Raw genomic sequence first — 21,355 nt, 5'->3', positions numbered from 1 at the left:
GGTTTGCCACTCGGCTGACGCCGATTGCGATCAGATTATCAGCCAAAGCTAACTAGCCTTTATCCAAGGCCGCAACATCCTCGAGGGGATCTCGATACTCCATGAGGTCCTTCATTAAGTAAATCAACAAAAGGAGAGCTTCCTTGTACTGAAATTGGATTTTGAGAAGGCATATGACCGCTTTAACTGGGAATTCCTAAAAAAATCATGGGGCTGAAAGGTTTTTTTTACCACTGTGGGTGAGTTGGATCATGCAAATGGTCAGGGGTGGCCAGACGGCCATCAACATTAACGGAGAGATGAGACCATATTTTCGTAATTCAAAAGGGGTCAGGCAAGGTGACCCCATATCCCCATTGCTTTTCAACATAATGGTTGAAGCCTTGGCGGTCATCCTAGACCTAGAGGGAGCTAAGAAGGCTGGTCACATTCAGGGAGTTTTCCCAGAGCTGAGTGAGGGGGTTATTACTCATTTGCAATACGCCGACGGCACATCGATTATCATTAAGAATGATCATGTCAGCCTAGTGAACTTGAAGTTTAAAAGATCGTGGATGTCGCCTAGAATGGGGGGGGTGAATAGGCGCTTTAACATAATTATGGTTTATCCTTGAACAAATGGAAATAAAACTAGCGTTTAATTTGTCAAGCACAAAACCTAAATCGACTAGGCTCACCTATGTGCACCAACAACTTATGCTAAGCAAAATAAACAACTAAGTGATAGCAAGATATATATCATGTCTATGGCTATCACAAAGTAAAGTGAATAAGTAAAGGGCTCAGGTAAGAGATAACCGAGGCACACAAAGACGATGATGTATCCCGAAGTTCACACCCATGCAGATGCTAATCTTGGTTTGGAGCGGTGTGGAGGCACAATGCTCCCCAAGAAGCCACTAGGGCCACCGTAATCTCCTCACGCCCTTGCACAATGCAAGATGCCATGATTCCACTAAGGGACCCTTGAGGGCGGTCACCAAACCCGTAAAAATGGCAACCCTTGGCAGTGGTCACCGAACTCGCAAAAAGTGATTACATCGAATAGAACTCCAAAAACATCAAGTAGAACATTGTACTGAAGATCAAAGAAAGAGAAGAAGCCATCTAGCTACTAACTATGGACCCGTAGGTCTATGGTAAACTACTCACACATCATCGGGAAGGCAGCAAGGTTGATGTAGAGCCCCTCCACGATTGATTCCCCCTTCGGCAGAGTGCCGGAAAAGGCCTCCAGATGAGATATCTCGAGAACAGGAACTTGCAGCGGCGGAAAAAGTATTTTGGGTGGCTCACTGTTGGTTTCCCGATTTTAGAGAATTTATAGAGCCAGAATTAGGTCAAACGGGTGAATGTGGGCCCCACGAGCCACCAGGACACGCCCACCCCCTGGGCGCGCCGTGGTGCTCGTGGGCCCCTCCTTCATCTTCTGGCCCTCTCCTGAAGCTTCTAGGGTCTCTTTTGTCCAGAAAAAGATCTTCAAAAAGTTTTGTGGCATTTGGACTTCGTTTGGTACTGATATACTAGAAACCAAAAATAGGAAAAAAACAGCAACTTGCATTGGGCACTAAGTTAATAGGCTAGTCCCAAAAATGATATATAATTGCTTGTAAATGCATATAAAATATCCAAGATTGATACTATAATAGCATGGAACAATAAAAAATTATAGATACGTTGGAGACGTATCAGCGTCCCCAAACTTAATTCTTGCTCGCCCTCTAGTAGGTAAATGATAAAAATAGAATTTTTGATGTGGAATGCTACATATCATATTCATCAAATAAATCTTTTCTGTTGTGGCATCGATATTTTGACTTGAGTGATTCAAAGCAATAGTCTACAGCTTGACATGAAGATATAAATACTCAACCATACTAACAAGCAACCATGTCTTTCAAAATATCAACGCTAAAGAAAGGTATCCCTAGCCCATTATGCTCAGTCGTTGATCCATTCATGAAACACACTCAACATTAACTACACCCAATGCACAAGCATGACAATAATGCTCTCTAGTTGGTGCTTTATAAGAGAAGATGGAGACTCAACATAAAAATAAAAATGCATAAAATTAAAATAGATAGGCCCTTCGCAGAGGGGAGAAGAGATTTGCAGAGGTGGCAGAGCTCAAAGTTTAAAATAGAGATAAAATTATTTTTGAGAGACGCATGCTTTTCCTGTCAACGTCACGACCGAAAGTTTCCAATATCTCCCATGCTAGACACACTATAGGCGCTTCCCAAACAGAAAATAAAGTTTACTCCCCCTCCACCATTCTTTCATAATCCATGGCTAGCTGTATCCATGGGTGCCTTCCAAACTTTCAACTTTCCAAGGGGGACTTTATTATTTTATTTTTATTTTTTTTCTTTCATTTTCAGACTGGGCATCCCTATTACCTGTCACTTTCTCGTTCAATGACAAGTGAATAAACACTCATCGTGAGAATAACCCATTTAGCATGAAAGATATTGGCCACCCTCTGTCGCTTCATGAGAGGTACGGGCATACTAAACGGATAGTTTTTTGAATGATTAGAGTTAGCACATGCAAATTTACTTGGAACGGCATGTAAATACCGCATATAGGTAGGTATAGTGGACTCATTTGGCATAACTTTGGGTTTAAGGAATTGGATGCACAAGCAGTATTCCCGCTTAGTACAAATGGAGGCTAGCAAATAGATTGAGAAGCAACCAACCAAAAAACGAAAACAGTCATACACATGCATTGAGAATAACTAACACTGAATCATGCACCATAAGTAGGATATAACTTTGTTGCATAACTATTGACTTTACATGCATGCATAGGGAATCACAAACCTTAACACCAATATTCTTACTAGATCACAATTACTCACTAGCATAACGCACATATTATCATCCCCATATCGCAAAACTGTTGTAAGGAATCAAACTTATCATATCTAGTGATCTACACGAAAGTTTTATTATATCCTTCTTGAATAGTCATCACATTGAGACCAAATTCATATCTTGTGCAAATTACCATTACTATTATCAACTCTCAAAATGATATAAGTGAAGCATGATAGTTCATCTATTTCTTCGAAATTTAATCACCGTCGTGCTCTAAAAGATATAAGTGAAGCACTAGAGCAACTACCTAGCTCAAAAGATATAAGTGAAGCACATAGAGTATTCTAACAAATCATGAAAAATGTGTGTCCCTCTCAAAAAGGTGTGTCCAACAAGGATGATTGTGACAAACTAAAAAGAAAACAAAGACTCATATAATACCCGACGCTCCAAGAAAAAATCATATCATGTGATGAATAAAAAATATAGCTCCAAGTAACATTACCGATGGTCGGTAGAAGAAAGAGGGGATGCCTTCCGGGGCATCCCCAAGACCAGGGCCCACAAGCCTGAGGGGCGCGCCCCATTAGATGCTTGGGAGTCCTTGAATATTACCTTGGGGTGCCTCGGGCATCCCTGAGCTTAGGCTCTTGCCACTCCTTATTCCTTCATCCATCGTGATCTCACTCAAAACTTGAAAACTTCAGCACGCAAAACTCAACAAAACCTTCATGAGATCCGTTAGTATAATAAAGCAAATCACTACTTTAGGTACTGTTGCAAATCCGTTTATATTTTATTATTGCATTATGCCTACTGTATTCTAACTTCACCATGGCTTATACCCCCCGATACAATCCATAGATTCATGAAAACAAGCGAACAACGAAACAAAAACATAATCTGTCAAAAACAGAACAGTCTGTAGTAATTCAAACAATGACCATACTTGTGTAACTCCAAAAATTCTGAAACATTAGGACAATGTGGGCAATTTGTATATCAATCATGTTAAAAACATTTAACAATTTATCAAGCTCTAGAAAATTTTAACAATTCTGCTACTGGAAGAAAAGGTTTATGTTTTTGCACAGAATCAAAGGAATTGCCATCCAAGTCATCCCAAAAGGCTTTACTTGGCAGAAACACTAATTAAAACACAAAAACACGACCATAAAAATAGCATAATTGTGTGCACACAAAAAACAGAAAAGATAACTATTGGGTTGTCTCCCAACAAGCTCTTTCTTTATAGCATTTAAGGTATGCTTGGGATATTAATGATGCTCACATAAAAGACAAGAATTAAAGCACAAAGAGAGCATCATAAAACATGTGACCAACACATTTAAGTCTGACATACTTCCTATGCATATACATTTTATAGGAAAAAATTATCAAGACAAGCAATATCTAGCTTATGCAAGGAAGAAGGAAGCATATTCCCCCTCTCATAATAATTACATGTAGTATCATACTCAAATTCAACAATATAGCTATCATATAAAATTTTCTCTTCATTATCCACATGCATAAAAGTTTATAATCTTCCAAGATAGTGGGATTAACATCAACTGAAGTCATGACCTCTCCAATCCCAGTTTCATAAAAAAATTCATAAGATTGAACACTCTCCAAACATGTGGGATTCTTTTTACCTAAAATTGACATTCTTCCAAACCCACTTTCAACATTATTGCAAACATGATTATCAATTTCATATTCATCATGAGGCTTAAATAAATTTTCAAGATCATAAAAAAATTATCACCCAATCATGATCATTGCAATAAGTAGTTGACATAACAAAATTATCATCCCCAAGCTTGAAGATTTGCATATCATTAGCACAATTGTCATTACTAGAATTTATAATAATATCACTGTAATCATGCTTCTCATTCAAGGAGCTATCGTCAATCACCTTAACAATTTCTTCTTTTAACACTTCATCATGATACGTCTCCAACTTATCTATAATTTTTTATTGTTCCCTGCGGTTATATTATCTTTCTTGGATGTGTTACAATCATTTTATATAATTTTTTATACTAACCTATTGACATAGTGCCCAGTGCCAATTGTATTTTTTTTTTGCTTTTTTACATCGCAGGAAATCAATACCAAACGGAGTCCAAACGCAGCGAAACTTTTCGTGGAATTTTTATGGACCAAAAGACACCCAATGGACCGGAGAAGCACCTGGGGGGTGGGGGTGCCCCGAGGGGGGCACAACCCACTAGGGCGCGCCTGGGGCCCCAGGCACGCCCAGGTGGGTTGTGCCCACCTCGGTGGCCTCCCGCACCGCCTCTTTGCTCTATAAATACCCCCAATATTCCATATACCATAGGAGAGTCGAAAAAAATCAATTCTAGTCGCCGCTAGTCCCAGAAACCACAGACCCAATCTAGACACAATCACAGAGGGGTTCGTCATCCTCATTGGTGCCTCTCTGATGATGCATGAGTAGTCTTTTGTAGACCTACGTGTCCGTAGTTAGTAGCTAGATGGCTTCCTCTCTCTCTCTCTCTCTCTCTCTCTCTCTCTCTCTTTTGATTCTCAATACAATGGTCTCTTGGAGATCCATATGATGTAACCCTTTTTGTGGTGTGTTTGTTGGGATCCGATGAACTTTGAGTTTATGATCAGATCTATGTTTTTATCCATGAAAGTTACTTGAGTCTTCTTTGATCTCTTATATGCATTATTGCTTATAGCCTCATATTTATTCTCCGATATTTGGGTTTTGTTTGGCCAACTTGATCTATTTATCTTGCAATGGGAAGAGGTGCTTTGTGATGGGTTCAATCTTATGGTGCTTGATCCCAGGGACAGAAGGGGAACCGACACGTATGTATCATTGCTATTAAGGATAACAAGATGGGGTGTATTTCTACATAAATAGATCTTGCCTACATCATGTCATCGTTATTATTGCATTACTCTGTTTCTCCATGAACTTAATACATTAGATGCATGTTGGAAAGCGGTCTATGTGTGGAGTAATAGTAGTAGATGCGGGCAGGAGCCGGTCTACTAATCTTGGATGTGATGCCTATATAATGATCATTGCCTGGATATCGTCATGATTATTTGAAGTTCTATCAATTGCCCAACAGTAATTTGTTTACCCACAGTTTGCTATTTTTCTTGAGAGAAGCCACTAATGAAATCTACGGCCCCCGGGTCTCTTCTTTATTATATTTTCCTTCGCGATCTATTTTTATTTGCTTTTATTTTCAGATCTATTAATCCAAAAATCCAAAAATACCTTGCTGCAACTTTTATTTATTTATTTTATCTCGTGTTCCCGCGAGATCTATTTCTCCAATCTACTACAATTTTACCTATCCTTTTACCCGTGAGGGATTGACAACCCCTCTCTTACATCGGGTTGCAAGTATTTGTTCTTTGTGTGCAGGAGCTGTTTACGTGGTGTTGCATGGTTCTCCTACTTGTTCGATAACCTTGGTCTCATCACTGAGGGAAATACCTACCATTATTGTGTTGCATCATCCCTTCCTCTTTGGGAAAATACCGACGTAGTTCAAGCAAACATCACATCACAATTTTTAGATTCATGAATTTCAAGCAAAACTTCATAGAGATAATCTAGTGCAAACATCTCACTAGCAATTGGTTAATCATAATTGGATCTTTTAAAAATATTAGCAAGAGGATGAGGATCCATCTTAATTTTTCTTATTTATTTTTTCGTTTTTGAGTGTTGACATGAAGGCAAAAAGCAAGCAAACATGCAAAAAGGGAAAAATATTTTTGTGTTTTTGTGAAAATGTTTTAGAAGTGGGGGAGATGAAAACGAGAGGCAAATGGAAAATAAAGTAAATGCAAGGAGATAAAAGTTTATGGGTAGGTACTTGATAGATGTTGATGATGTCTCCCGACAACGGCGTCAGAAATTCTTCCTGCTACTTGTGAGTTGCGTTGGGATTTCCCGGAGGGGATAATGCAGTATAGTAGAGATATTTATTTCCCTCAGTTAAGAACCAAGGTTATCAATTAAGTAGGGGAACCACGCATCACCTCATTAGTAGTACTTGCACACAAAATAAGAAATACTTGCACCCAACGCGAACAAGGCGTTGTCAATCCCTTAGCGGTTATTTGCAAAGATTAAATTTTGTAGTGATTGATAGATAGATAAAACACGAAATAAATAAAGTAAAGAAAAATTGGAGGAAGGTATTTTTGGATTTTAATATAGGATAAAAGTAGACCCGGGGGGCCATAGTTTTCACTAGAGGCTTCTCTCTTAAAAGAACAGATACGGTGGGTAAACAAATTACTGCCGGCAATTGATAGAAAAGCGAATAATCAAGACGATATCCAAGGCAATGATCATATATAGGCATCATGTCCGAGACAAGTAGACTAACTCCTGCCTGCATCTACTACTATTACTCCACACATCGACCGCTATCCAACATGCATCTAGAGCATTAAGTTCATAAAGAACGGAGTAACGCCTTAAGCAAGATGACATGATGTAGACAAAGTAAACTCACACATGAATAAACCTCATCTATTTATCCTTAATGGCAACGGTAGAAATATGTGTCATGTCCCTTTCTGTCACTGGGATTGAGCACCGCAAGATCGAACCTATCACAAAGCACCTCTCCCATTGCAAGAAAAATCAATCTAGTTGGCCAAACCAAATCAATAGATCGGAGAGAAATACAAAACTATAATAATCATGCATATTAGTTTTAGAGAAGACTCAAACAATATTCATGGATAATCTGGTCATAAACTCACAATTCATCGGATCCCAACAAACACACCGCAAAAAGTGGTTACATCGAATAGAACTCCAAGAACATCAAGGAGAACATTGTATTGAAGATCAAAGAGAGAGAAGAAGCCATCTAGCTACTAACTATGGACATGTAGGTCTGTGGTAAACTGCTCACACACCATCGGAAGGGCAGCAAGGTTGATGTAGAGCCCCTCTGTCATTGATTCCGCCTCCGGCAGAGTGTCGGAAAAGGCCTCCAGATGGGATCTCTCGAGAACAGGAACTTGTGGCGGTGGAAAAAGTATTTTGGGTGGCTCTCTATGAAGGAAATATGCCCTAGAGGCAATAATAAAGTTATTATTTATTTCCTTACATCATGATAAATGTTTATTATTCATGCTAGAATTGTATTAACCGGAAACATAATACATGTGTGAATACATAGACAAACAGAGTGTCACTAGTATGCCTCTACTTGACTAGCTCGTTGATCAAAGATGGTTATGTTTCCTAACCATGGACATGAGTTGTCATTTGATAAACGGGATCACATCATTAGGAGAATGATGTGATTGACTTGACCCATTCCGTTAGCTTAGCACTTGATCGTTTTAGTTTATTGCTATTGCTTTCTTCATGACTTATACATGTTCCTATGACTATGAGATTATGCAACTCCCGATTACCGGAGGAACACTTTGTGTGCTACCAAACGTCACAACGTAACTGGGTGATTATAAATGTGCTCTACAGGTGTCTCCGATGGTACTCATTGAGTTGGCATAGATCGAGATTAGGATTTTTCACTCCGATTGTCGGAGAGGTATCTTTGGGCCCTCTCGGTAATGCACATCACTAGAAGCCTTGCAAGCAATGCAACTAATGAGTTAGCTGCGGGATGATGCATTATGGAACGAGTAAAGAGACTTGCCAGTAACGAGATTGAGCTAGGTATTGAGATACCGATGATCGAATCTCGGGCAAGTAACATACGATGACAAAGGGAACAACATATGTTGTTATGCGGTTTGACCGATAAAGATCTTCTTAGAATATGTAGGAACCAATATGAACATCCAGGTTCCGCTATTGGTTATTGACCGGAGACATGTCTCAGTCATGTCTACATAGTTCTCGAACCCGTAGGGTCCGCACGCTTAAAGTTCTGTGACGATCGGTATTATGAGTTTACGTGATTTGATGTACCGAAAGTAGTTCGGAGTCCCGGATATGATCAAGGACATGACGAGGGGTCTCGAAATGGTCGAGATATAAAGATTGATATATTGGACGACTATATTCAGATACCGAAAGTGTTCCGGGTGATTTCGGAGAAAATCGGAGTGCCGGAGGGTTACCGGAACCCCCCCGGGAGAAGTAATGGGCCACATGGGCCTTAGTGGAGAGGGAGAGGGCCGGCCAGGGCAGGCCGCGTGCCCCTCCCCCTCTGGTCCGAATTGGACTTGGTAGGGGGGCCTTTCCTTCTCCCTCTCCTCCTTCCTTTCCCCCTCCTAGTAGGAGTAGGAAAGGGGAGTCCTACTCCTACTAGGAAGAGGACTCCTCCTCCTGGCGCGCCCTGCAAGGGCCGGCCAGCCTTCCCCCTTGCTCCTTTATATACGGGGGTAGGGGGCACCCTAGAACACACAAGTTGATCATTGATCTTTGTTAGCCGTGTGCGGTGCCCCCTCCACCGTAATCCACCTCGGTCATATCGTAGCGGTGCTTAGGCGAAGCCCTGCGTTGGTAGCATCAGCATCACCGTCATCACATCGTCGTGCTGACGGAACTCTCCCTCGAAGCTCTGCTGGATTGGAGTTTGTGGGATGTCACCGAGCTGAACGTGTGCTGAACTCGGAGGTGTCGTACGTTCGGTACTTGGATCGGTCAGATTGTGAAGACGTACGACTACATCAACCGCGTTCTCATAACGCTTCCGCTTATGATCTACGAGGGTACGTGGACGACACTCTCCCCTCTCGTTGCTATGCATCACCATGATCTTGCGTGTGCGTAGGATTTTTTTTGAAATTACTACGTTCCCCAACACTCTATTGGTTTCCCGATTTTAGAGAATTTTTAAAGGTGGAATTAGGTCGAACGGATGATTATGGGCCCCACGAGCCACCAGGGCGCGCCCACACCCTGGGCGCGTCATGGTGCCTAATACTTCTCCAATGTATCTATTATTTTTGATTGTTCCATGCTATTATATTATCTATTTCGAATGTTTTATATGCATTAATATGCTATTTTATATTATTTTTGGCACTAACTTATTAACCTAGAGCCCAGTGCCAGTTTCTGTTTTTTCCTTGTTTTTGAGTTTTACAGAAAGTGAATACCAAACAGAATAAAACTTTTGCGATGATTTTTCTTGGACCAGAAGACACATGTAGGACTTGGAGAGGAAGGCAAAAGAGTCCTGAGGGCTCCACAAGCCCTCAGGCGCGACCTAGGGGGGGCCTGGCTCGTGGGCCCCACGGGAGTCCTCCGACCCTAATCTTTGGCCTATAAATTCAGAAATATTCCCAAACCACCAGAAGTGTCCACCAAAATACTTTTCCGCCGCCGGAACCTACTGTTCCCGTGAGATCCCATCTTGGGGCCTTTTTTGGCATCTTGCCGGAGGGGTATTCGATCACGGAGGGCTTCTACATCAACTCTATTGCCCTTCCGATGAAGCATGAGTAGTTTACCACAGACCTACGGGTCCATGGCTAGTAGCTAGATGGCTTCTTCTCTATCTTTGATCCTCAATACCATGTTCTCCTCGTTGTTCTTGGAGATATATCTGATGAAATATTCTTTTATGGTGTGTTTGTAGAGATATGAAGAACTCTGGATTTATGATCAGTTTATCTATGAATATTATTTGAATCTTCTCTGAATTCTTATATGCATGATTTGATATCTTTGTATTTCTCTTCGAATTATCGGTTTGGTTTGGTGCTACCTCTTGAGCATGCATTGGTTTTCCCTTGAAGAGGAAAGGGTGATGCAACAAAGTAGCGTAAGTATTTCCCTAAGTTTTTGAGAACCAAGGTATCAATCCAGTAGGAGACTACACGCAAGTCCCTCGTACCTGCACAAACAAATAAGAACCTTGCAACCAACGCGATAAAGGGGTTGTCAATCCCTTCACGGCCACTTGCAAAAGTGAGATCTGATAAAGATAATAAGATAAATATTTTTGGTATTTTTGTTTTATAGATTGGAAAATAAAGATTGCAAAATAAAAGGCGGCAGAAATAGCAAGTAGATAGGAGAATAATATGATGGAAGATAGACCCGGGGGCCATAGGTTTCACTAGGGGCTTCTCTCAAGATAGCAAATTCTACGGTGGGTGAACAAATTACTGTCGAGCAATTGATAGAAAAGCGCATAGTTATGAGAATATCTGGGCATGATCATGTATATAGGCATCACGTCTGCGACAAGTAGACCGAAATGATTCTGCATCTACTACTATTACTCCACACATCAACCGCTATCCAGCATGCATCTAGAGTATGAAGTTCATCAGAACAGAGTAACACATTAGACAAGATGACATGATGTAGAGGGATAAACTCAAGCAATATGATATAAACCCCATCTTTTTATCCTCAATGGCAACAATACAATACGTGCCTTGCTGCCCCTGCTGTCACTGGGAAAGGACACAGCAAGATTGAACCCAAAGCTAAGCACTTCTCCCATTGCAAGAAAGATCAATCTAGTAGGCCAAACCAAACTGATAATTCAAAGAGACTTGCAAAGATATTAAATCATGCATAAAAGAATTCAGAGAAGAATCAAATATTGTTCATAGACAATCTTGATCATAAACCCACAATTCATGGATCTTGACAAACACATTGCAAAAAGAATTACATCGAATAGATCTCCAAGAGAATCGAGCAGAACTTTGTATTGAGATCCAAAGAGAGAGAAGAAGCCATCTAGCTAATAACTATGGACCTGAAGGTCTGTGGTAAACTACTCACACATCATCGGAGAGGGTATGGTGTTGATGTAGAAGCCCTCCGTGGTTGATTCCCCCTCCGGCGGAGCACTGGAAAAGGCCCCAAGATGGGATCTCACGGGTACAAAAGGTTGTGGCGGTGGAAATAGGGTTTCGTGGTGCTCTCGTATGTTTTCGGGGTATATGAGTATATATAGGTGAAAGAAGTAGGTCGGTGGAGCCACGAGGGGCCCACGAGGGTGGGGGTGCGCCTACCCCCCTGGGCGCGCCCTCCTACCTCGTGGCCGCCTTGTTGCTTCCTTGACGTCCACTCCAAGTCTCCTGGATTGCGTTTGTTCCAAAATAACTCTCCCGAAGGTTTCATTCCATTTGGTATTCCTTTTCCAGGAAACACTGAAATAGGCAAAAAAACAGCAATTTGCACTGGGCCTTTGGTTAGTAGGTTAATTCCAAAAATAATATAAAAGTGCATAACAAAGCCCATTGAACATCTAAAATAGATAATATAATAGCATGGAACAATCAAAAATTATAGATACGTTGCAGACGTATCAAGCATCCCCAAGCTTAATTCCTGCTCATCCTCGAGTAGGTAAATGATAAAAGTAGAATTTTTGATGTGGAATGCTACCTAGCATAATTCTCAATGCAATTTTCTTTATTGTGGCATGAATGTTCAGATCCGAAAGATTCAAGACAAAAGTTTACTATTGACATAAAAATAATAATACTTCAAGCATACTAACAAAGCAATCATGTCTTTCAAAATAACATGGCCAAAGAAAGTTATCCCTACAAAATCATATAGTCTGGCTATGCTCTATCTTCATCACACAAGGTATTTAATCATGCACAACCCTGATGACAAGCCAAGCAATTGTTTCATACTTTTGATGTTCTCAAACTTTTTCAATCTTCACGCAATATATGAGCGTGAGCCATGGACATAGCACTATATGTGGAATAGAATGGTGGTTGTGGAGAAGACAAAAAAAGGAGAAGATAGTCTCACATCAACTAGGCGTATCAACGGGCTATGGAGATGCCCATCAATAGATATCAATGTGAGTGAGTAGGGATTGCCATGCAATGGATGCACTAGAGCTATAAGTGTATGAAAGCTCAACAAAAGAAACTAAGTGGGTGTGCATCCAACTCGCTTGCTCACGAAGACCTAGGGCATTTTGAGGAAGCTCATCATTGGAATATATAATGTAAAATTTCCACTAGCATATGACAGTGACAACATAGGAGACTCTCTATCATGAAGATCATAGTGCTACTTTGAAGCACAAGTGTGGTAAAAGGATAGTAACATTGTCCCTTCTCTCTTTTTCTCTCATTTCTCTTTTTTGGGCCTTTTCCCTTTTTATGGCATTTTTTTATTTTCGTCCGGAGTCTCATCCTGACTTGTGGGGGAATCATAGTATCCATCATCCTTTCCTCACTTGGGATAATGCTCTAATAATGATGATCATCACACTTTTATTTACTTACAACTAAAAAATTACAACTCGATACTAGAACAAAATATGACTCTATGTGAATGCCTCCGGCGGTGTACCGGGAGGTGCAATGAATCAAGAGTGACATGTATGAAAGAATTATAAAGGTGGCTTTGCCACAAATACGATGTCAATTACATGATCATGCAAAGCAATATGACAATGATAACGTGTCATAAAAACAGAACGGTGGTAAGTTGCATGGCAATATATCTCGGAATGGCTATGAAAATGCCATAATAGGTAGGCATGGTGGCTGTTTTGAGGAAGGTATATGGTCGGTGTATGATACCGGCAAAAGGTGCGCGGTATTAGAGAGGCTAGCAATGGTGGAAGGGTGAGAGTGCGTATAATCCACGGACTCAACATTAGTCATAAAGAACTCACATACTTATTGCAAAAATTTATTAGTTATCGAAATGAAGTACTACGTGCATGCTCCTAGGGGGATAGATTGGTAGGAAAAGACCATCGCTCGTCCCCGACCGCCACTCATAAGGAAGACAATCAATAAATAAATCATGCTCCGACTTCATCACATAATGGTTCGCCATACGTGCATGCTACGGGAATCACAAACTTTAGAACAAGTATTTCTCAAATTCACAACTACTCAACTAGCATGACTATAATATCACCATCTTCATATCTCAAAACAATCATAAAGAATCAAACTTCTCATAGCATTCGATGCACTTTATATGATAGTTTTTATTATACCCAACTTGGATGTTCATCACATTAGGACTAATTTTATAGCCAAAGAAAATTACCATGCTATTCTATAAGACTCTCAAATAATATAAGTGAAGCATGAGTGATCAATAATTTCTATAAAATAAATCCACCATCGTGCTCTTAAAAAGATATAAGTGAAGCATTAGAGCAAAATTATCTAGCTCAAAAGATATTAGTGAAGCACATAGAGTATTCTAATAAATTCTGATTCATGTGTGTCTCTCCAAAAGGTGTGTTCAGCAAGAATGATTGTGGTAAACTAATAAGCAAAGACTCAAATCATACAAGACGCTCCAAGCAAAACACATATCATGTGGTGAATAAAAATATAGCCTCAAGTAAAGTTACCGATGGACGAAGACGAAAGAGGGGATGACTTTCGGAGCATCCCCAAGATTAGGCTTTTGGTTTTCCTTGAATTTTACCTTGGGGTGCCATGGGCATCCCCAAGCTTAGGATCTTGCTACTCCTTATTCCAAAATCCATCAAATCTTTACCCAAAACTTGAAAACTTCAGAACACAAAACTCAACAGAAAATCTCATGAGCTCCGTTAGTATAAGAAAACAAACCACCACTTAAAGGTACTGTAATGAACTCATTCTTTACTTATATTGGTGTTAAACCTACTGTATTCCAACTTCTCTATGGTTCATACCCCCCGACACTAGCCATAGATTCATTAAAATAAGCAAACAACACACGAAAAACAGAATCTGTCAAAGACAGAACAGTCTGTGGTAATCTGAAGGTGTCGAAGACTTCTGTAACCCCATAAATTCTGAAATAAACTGGTGGACGTGAGGAATTTGTCTATTAATCATCTGCAAAAAGAATCAACCTAATCTCACTCTCCAGTAAAAAATGGCAGCTAATCTCGTGAGCGCTAAAGTTTCTACTTTTTACAGCAAGATTGCAAAGACTTCCCCCAAGTCTTCCCAAAGGTTCTACTTGGCACAAACACTAATTAAAAACATAAAACCACATATAAATAGAAGCTAGATGAATTATTTATTACTAAACAGGAACAAAAAGCAAGAAACAAAAATAAAATTGGGTTGCCTCCCAACAAGCGCTATCGTTTAACGCCCCTAGCTAGGCATAAAAACAAGAATAGATCTAGGTATTGTTGTCTTTGGTATGCAATCTATAAGCGGCTCTCATAATAGATTCATAAGGTAATTTAATTTTCTTTATAGGGAAGTTTTCCATGCCCTTCCTTAATGGAAATTGAAATCTAATATTTCCTTCTTTCATATCAATAATTGCACCAATCGTTCTAAGGAAATGTTTACCAAGAATAATAGGACAAGTAGGATTGCAATCTATATCAAGAACAATGAAATCTACGGGCACATAATTCCTATTTGCAACAATAAGAACATCATTAATCCTTCCCATAGGTTTCTTAATGGTGTAATCCGCAAGATGCAAGTTTAAAGAACAATAATCAAATTCATGGAAACCTAACACATCATACAAAGTTTTTGGAATCGTGGAAACACTAGCACCCAAATCACATAAAGCATAGCATTCATGACCTCTAATTTTAATTTTAATAGTAGGTTCCCACTCATCGTAAAGTTTTCTAGGGATAGAAACTTCTAATTCAAGCTTTTCTTCATAGGATTGCATTAAGGCATCAACGATATGTTTGGTAAATGCTTTATTTTGATCATAAGCATGAGGAGAATTTAGCACGGATTGCAACAAGGAAATACAATCTATCAAACAACAATTATCATAATTAAATTACTTGAAATCCAAAATAGTGGGTTCATTGCTATGTAAAGTTTTGACCTCTTCAATCCCACTTTTACTAATTTTGCATCAAGCTCTAATAACTCCGAATCATTGGGACGCCTTTTAACTAAAGTTGACTCATCTCCAGTCCCATCATTATCAAGATTCATATTGCAAAACAAAGATTTAATAGGAGACACATCGATCACTTTTAGATCTTCATTCTTATTATCGTGAAAACTAGAAGAACACGCTTTTATAAAGCAATCTTTTTTAGCATGCATCCCATCGGTTCTTTCTTTGCACTCATCAATGGAGATTCTCATAGATTTGAGAGACTCATTGATATCATGCTTAGGTGGAATAGATCTAAGTTTCAAATAATCAACATCAAGAGAAATTCTATCCACGTTCCTAGCCAACTCATCAATCTTAGGCAATTTTTCTTCAAGCAAAGCATTGAAATTCTTTTGCGAAATCATAAATTATTTAACATTAGTCTCAAAATCAGAGGGAATATTACTAAAATTTCCATAAGAGTTGTTGTAGGAATTACCATAATTATTAGAGGAATTACTAGGAAACGGCCTAGGATTAAAGTTTCCTCTACACGCGTTGTTACCAAAATTGTTCCTACCAACAAAATTCACATCCATAGATTCATTATTATTCTCAATCAAAGTAGACAAAGGCATATAATTACGATCAGAAGAAACACTCTTATTAGCAAACAATTTCATAAGTTTATCCATCTTTCCACTTAAAACATTAATCTCTTCTATTGCATGAACCTTTTTACTAGTAGATCTTTCGGTGTGCCATTGAGAATAATTAACCATAATATTATCTAGGAGTTTAGTAGCTTCTCCTAAAGTGATTTCCATAAAAGTGCCTCCTGCGGCCGAATCTAAAAGATTTCTAGAAGCCAAATTCAGTCCAGCACAAATTTTTTGTATGATCATCCATAAATTTAATCCATGAGTAGGGCAATTACGTATCATTAATTTCATCCTCTCCCAAGCTTGTGCAACATGCTCATGATCAAGTTGCTTAAAATTCATAATATCGTTTTATAAGAGAGATGATCTTAGCGGGAGGAAAATACTTCGAGATAAAAGCATCTTTACACTTATTCCATGAATCAATACTATTTTTAGGCAAAGACGAGAACCAAGTTTTAGCACGATCTCTAAGCGAAAACGGAAATAGCTTCAATTTATCAATATCATTGTCCGCATCTTTCTTCTTTTGCATATCACACAAATCAACAAAGTTGTTTAGATGTGTAGCGGCATCTTCACTAGGAAGGCCAGAGAATTGATCTTTCATGACAAGATTCAGCAAAGCAACATTAATTTCACAAGATTCAGCATCGGTAATAGGAGCAATCAGAGTGCTAAGAAAATAATTGTTGTTGGTATTGGAAAAATCACACAATTTAGTATTGTCTTGAGCCATCATGACAAACAATCCAACACACAAGCACACAATAAGCAAGAAAAAGAGGCGGACGAAAAAGAGGGCGAATAAAATGGCAAAGGTGAAGTGGGGGAGAGGAAAACGAGAGGCAAATGGCAAATAATGTAATGCGAGGGATAAGAGTTTGTGATGGGTACTTGGTATGTCTTGACTTGTGCGTAGATCTCGCCGGCAACGGCGCCACAAATCCTTCTTGCTACCTCTTGAGCATGTGTTGCTTTTCCCTTGAAGAGGAAAGGGTGATGCAGCAAAGTAACGTAAGTATTTCCCTTAGTTTTTGAGAACCAAGGTATCAATCCAGTAGGAGACTACACGCAAGTCCCTCGTACCTGCACAAACAAATAAGAACCTTGCAACCAATGCAATAAACGGGTTGTCAATCCCTTCACAGCCACTTGCAAAAGTGACATCTGATAAACATAATAAGATAAATATTTCTGGTATTTTTGTTGTATAGATTGGAAAATAAAAGGCAACAGAAATAGCAAGTAGATAGGAAAATAATATGATGGAAGATAGACCCGGGGGCCATAGGTTTCACAAGTGGCTTCTCTGAAGATAGCAAATTCTACGGTGGGTGAACAAATTACTGTCGAGCAATTGATAGAAAAGCGCATAGTTATGAGAATATCTAGGCATGATCATGTATATAGGCATCACGTCCGCGACAAGTAGACCGAAACGATTCTGCATCTACTACTATTACTCCACACATCGACCGCTATCCAGCATGCATCTAGAGTATTAAGTTCATAAGAACAGAGTAACGCATTAGGCAAGATGACATGATGTAGAGGGATAAACTCAAGCAATATGATATAAACCCCATCTTTTTATCCTCGATGGCAACAATACAATACGTGCCTTGCTGCCCCTGCTGTCACTAGGAAAGGACACCGCAAGATTGAACCCAAAGCTAAGCACTTCTCCCATTGCAAGAAAGATCAATCTAGTAGGCCAAACCAAACTGATAATTCGAAGAGACTTGCAAAGATATTAAATCATGCATAAAAGAATTCAGAGAAGAATCAAATATTGTTCATAGATAATCTTGATCATAAACCCACAATTCATCGGATCTCGACAAACACACCGCAAAAAGAATTACATCGAATAGATCTCCAAGAGACTCGAGGAGAACTTTGTATTGAGATCCAAAGAGAGAGAAGAAGCCATCTAGCTAATAACTATGGACCCGGAGGTCTGTGGTAAACTACTCACACATCATCGGAGAGGCTATGGTGTTGATGTAGAAGCCCTTCGTGATCGATTCCCCCTCCGACAGAGCACCGGAAAAGTCCCCAAGATGGGATCTCACATGTACAGAAGGTTGCACCGGTGGAAATAGGGTTTCGTGGTGCTCTCAGATGTTTTCGGGGTATATGAGTATATATAGGCGAAAGAAGTAGGTCGGTGGAGCCATGAGGCCCACGAGGGTGGGGGGCGCGCCCTCCTACCTCGTGGCCGCCTCGTTGCTTCCTTTACATCCACTCCAAGTCTCCTGGATTGCATTTGTTCCAAAAATAACTCTCCCGAAGGTTTCATTCCGTTTGGTATTCCTTTTCTGTGAAACACTGAAATAGGCAAAAAACAGCAATTTGCACTGGGCCTTTGGTTAGTAGGTTAGTCCCAAAAATAATATAAAAGTGCATAACAAAGCCCATTAAACATCCAGAACATATAATATAATAGCATGGAACAATAAAAAATTATAGATACATTGGAGACGTATCATTTGGCCAACTAGATTGGTTCTTCTTGCAATGGGAGAGGTGCTTACTTTTGGGTTCAATCTTGCGGTGTCCTCACCCAGTCAAAAAGTAGGGGTAGCGAGGCACGTATTTGTATTATTGCCATCAAGGGTAAAAAGATGGGATTTTTATCATATTGCTTGAGTTTTTCCCTCTACATCATGTCATCTTACTTAAGGTGTTACTCCGTTCTTATGAACTTAATACTTTAGATGCATGCTGGGTAGCGGTCGATGTGTGGAGTAATAGTAGTAGATGCAGAATCGTTTCGGTCTACCTGACACGGACGTGCTGCCTATATTCATAATCATTACCTTGGATATCATCATAACTTTGCGCTTTTCTATCAATTGCTCAACAGTAATTTGTTCACCCACCTTATTATTTGCCTTAGAGAAACCTCTAGTGAAACCTATGGCCCCCGGGTCTATTTTCCATCATATATTTTCAGATCTATGAACCGAAAAACCCAAAATACCTTGCTACAATTTATTTACTTTTATTTTGTTTTATGTTTAGTAATCTTTTATATCTATCTCTGTGAGATCTCACTTTTGCAAGTGACCATGAAGGGATTGACAACCCCTTTATTGCGTTGGGTGCAAGTGTTTGATTGTTTGTGTAGGTGCGTATATTGGAGACTTGCGTGTATCTCCTAATGGATTGATACCTTGGTTATTAATCGAGGGAAATACTTATCTCTACTTTGCTGCATCACCCTTTCCTCTTCAAGGGAAAACAAACGCAAGCTCAAGAAGTAGCAGGAAGAATTTTTGGCGCCGTTGTCGGGGAGATCTACATCAAGCCTACTAAGTAACCACCATAAACTCTTATCTCTTGCATTGCATTATTTGCCATTTGCCTCTTGTTTTCCTCCCCTCCACTTCTAAAACAATTCCAGAAAAACACAAAAAGATTTGCCTTTTTGTTCGCCCTTTTTTTGTTCGTCTTTTAGTTTGCTTTTCATTCGCTCATGTGTTAGATTTCTTGTTTGCCCGTATGGCTCAACCTAAGAGCTTTGATCCTTACTATAGGAAGTTGGAAGAGATTGAAAATAATGGTAAAAGTTTCATGTCCCTGCAATTTGAGCATAATAGTTTCTTTAGAAATGAACTTAAGGAGCAAAAACTATGATGGAGTATATTAATAAAGAGCTCGATGATGTTTCTAAGCAATTTTATGGTCTTAAATCTGAATTGCTCATCTTGAAAATCTAGTAGGCCAAATTTCCAATAAACAAACTACGTTGGTAAATAAGATGGCACCTAAACCGGAGTCGTGTGATAATAATGATGAAGATCTTAAAGTGATTGGTGTGACTCCTATTGAATCTTTGTTTTCTAATATAAATCTTGATAAAGAGGGGACTGGAGATGAGTCAACTTTAGCTAGAAGGCATCCCAATGATTCGGAGTTTATAGATCTTGATGCAAATTGATAAAAGTGGGATTGGAGAGGTCAAAACTTTAAGTAGCGATGAACCCACTCTTTTGGATTTCAAGGATTTTAATTATGATAATTGTTCTTTGATAGATTTTATTTCCTTGTTGCAATACATGTTGAATTCTCCTCATGCTTATAATCAAAATAAAGCTTTTACTAAACATATCGTTGATGCTATGATGAAATCTTTTGAAGAAAAACTTGAGTTGGAAGTTTCTATCCCTAGAAAGCTTTATGATGAGTGGGAACCTACTATTAAGATTAAAATTAAATATTATGAGTGCCATGCTTTGTGTGATTTGGGTGCTAGCATTTCCATGGTTCCAAAAACTTTATGTGATGTATTATGTTTCCGTGAATTTGATGATTGTTCTTTAAATTTGCATCTCGCGGATTCCACTATTCAGAAACCTATGGGAAGAATTAATGATGTTCTTACTGTTGCAAATAGGAATTATGTGCCCATAGATTTTATTGTGCTTGATATAGATTTCAATCCTATTTGTCCTATTATTCTTGGTAGACCTTTCCTTAGAACAGTTGGTGCAATTATTGATATGAAAGAATGAAACATTAGATTTCAGTTTCCATTAAGGAAGAGCATGTAACACTTTCCAAGAAAGAAAATTAAGTTGCCATATGAATCTATTGTGAGGGCTACTTATGGATTGCATACCAAAGATGACAATACCTAGATCTATGTTTTATGCCTAGCTAGGGGCGTTAAACAATAGCGCTTGTTGGGAGGCAACACAATTTTATTTTTATGTTTTTTTGTTTTTGGTCCTGTTCTTGAATTAATAAACATTATTACCTCTGCAGTAATTGTGTTTTGGTGTTTTTAATTAGTGTTTGTGCCAAGTAAAGCCTCTGGGATACTTTGGTATATCGTTGATTTGATCTTGCTGAAAAACAGAAACTTTTGTGCCTAGAAACATAATTGATCTGAGTTGCTGGAACGTAATAAAATCATGATTTTTTTACACAAGATTGATATATAAATTGCTTCTGTTGTCCTAATTTTTCAGATTTTTGGAGTTACATAAGTATATGAAGTTTACAGATTACTACAAACTGTTCTGTTTTTGACAGATTCTGTTTTCTATGTGTTGTTTGCTTATTTTGATGAATCTATGGGTAGTATGGGG

This window comes from Triticum urartu, chromosome 7A (assembly GCF_056163025.1).
Source record: "Triticum urartu cultivar PI428250 chromosome 7A, HENAU_Tu73, whole genome shotgun sequence".
NCBI classification, from domain to species: domain Eukaryota; kingdom Viridiplantae; phylum Streptophyta; class Magnoliopsida; order Poales; family Poaceae; genus Triticum; species Triticum urartu.
This window is presented reverse-complemented; position numbering follows the sequence as displayed.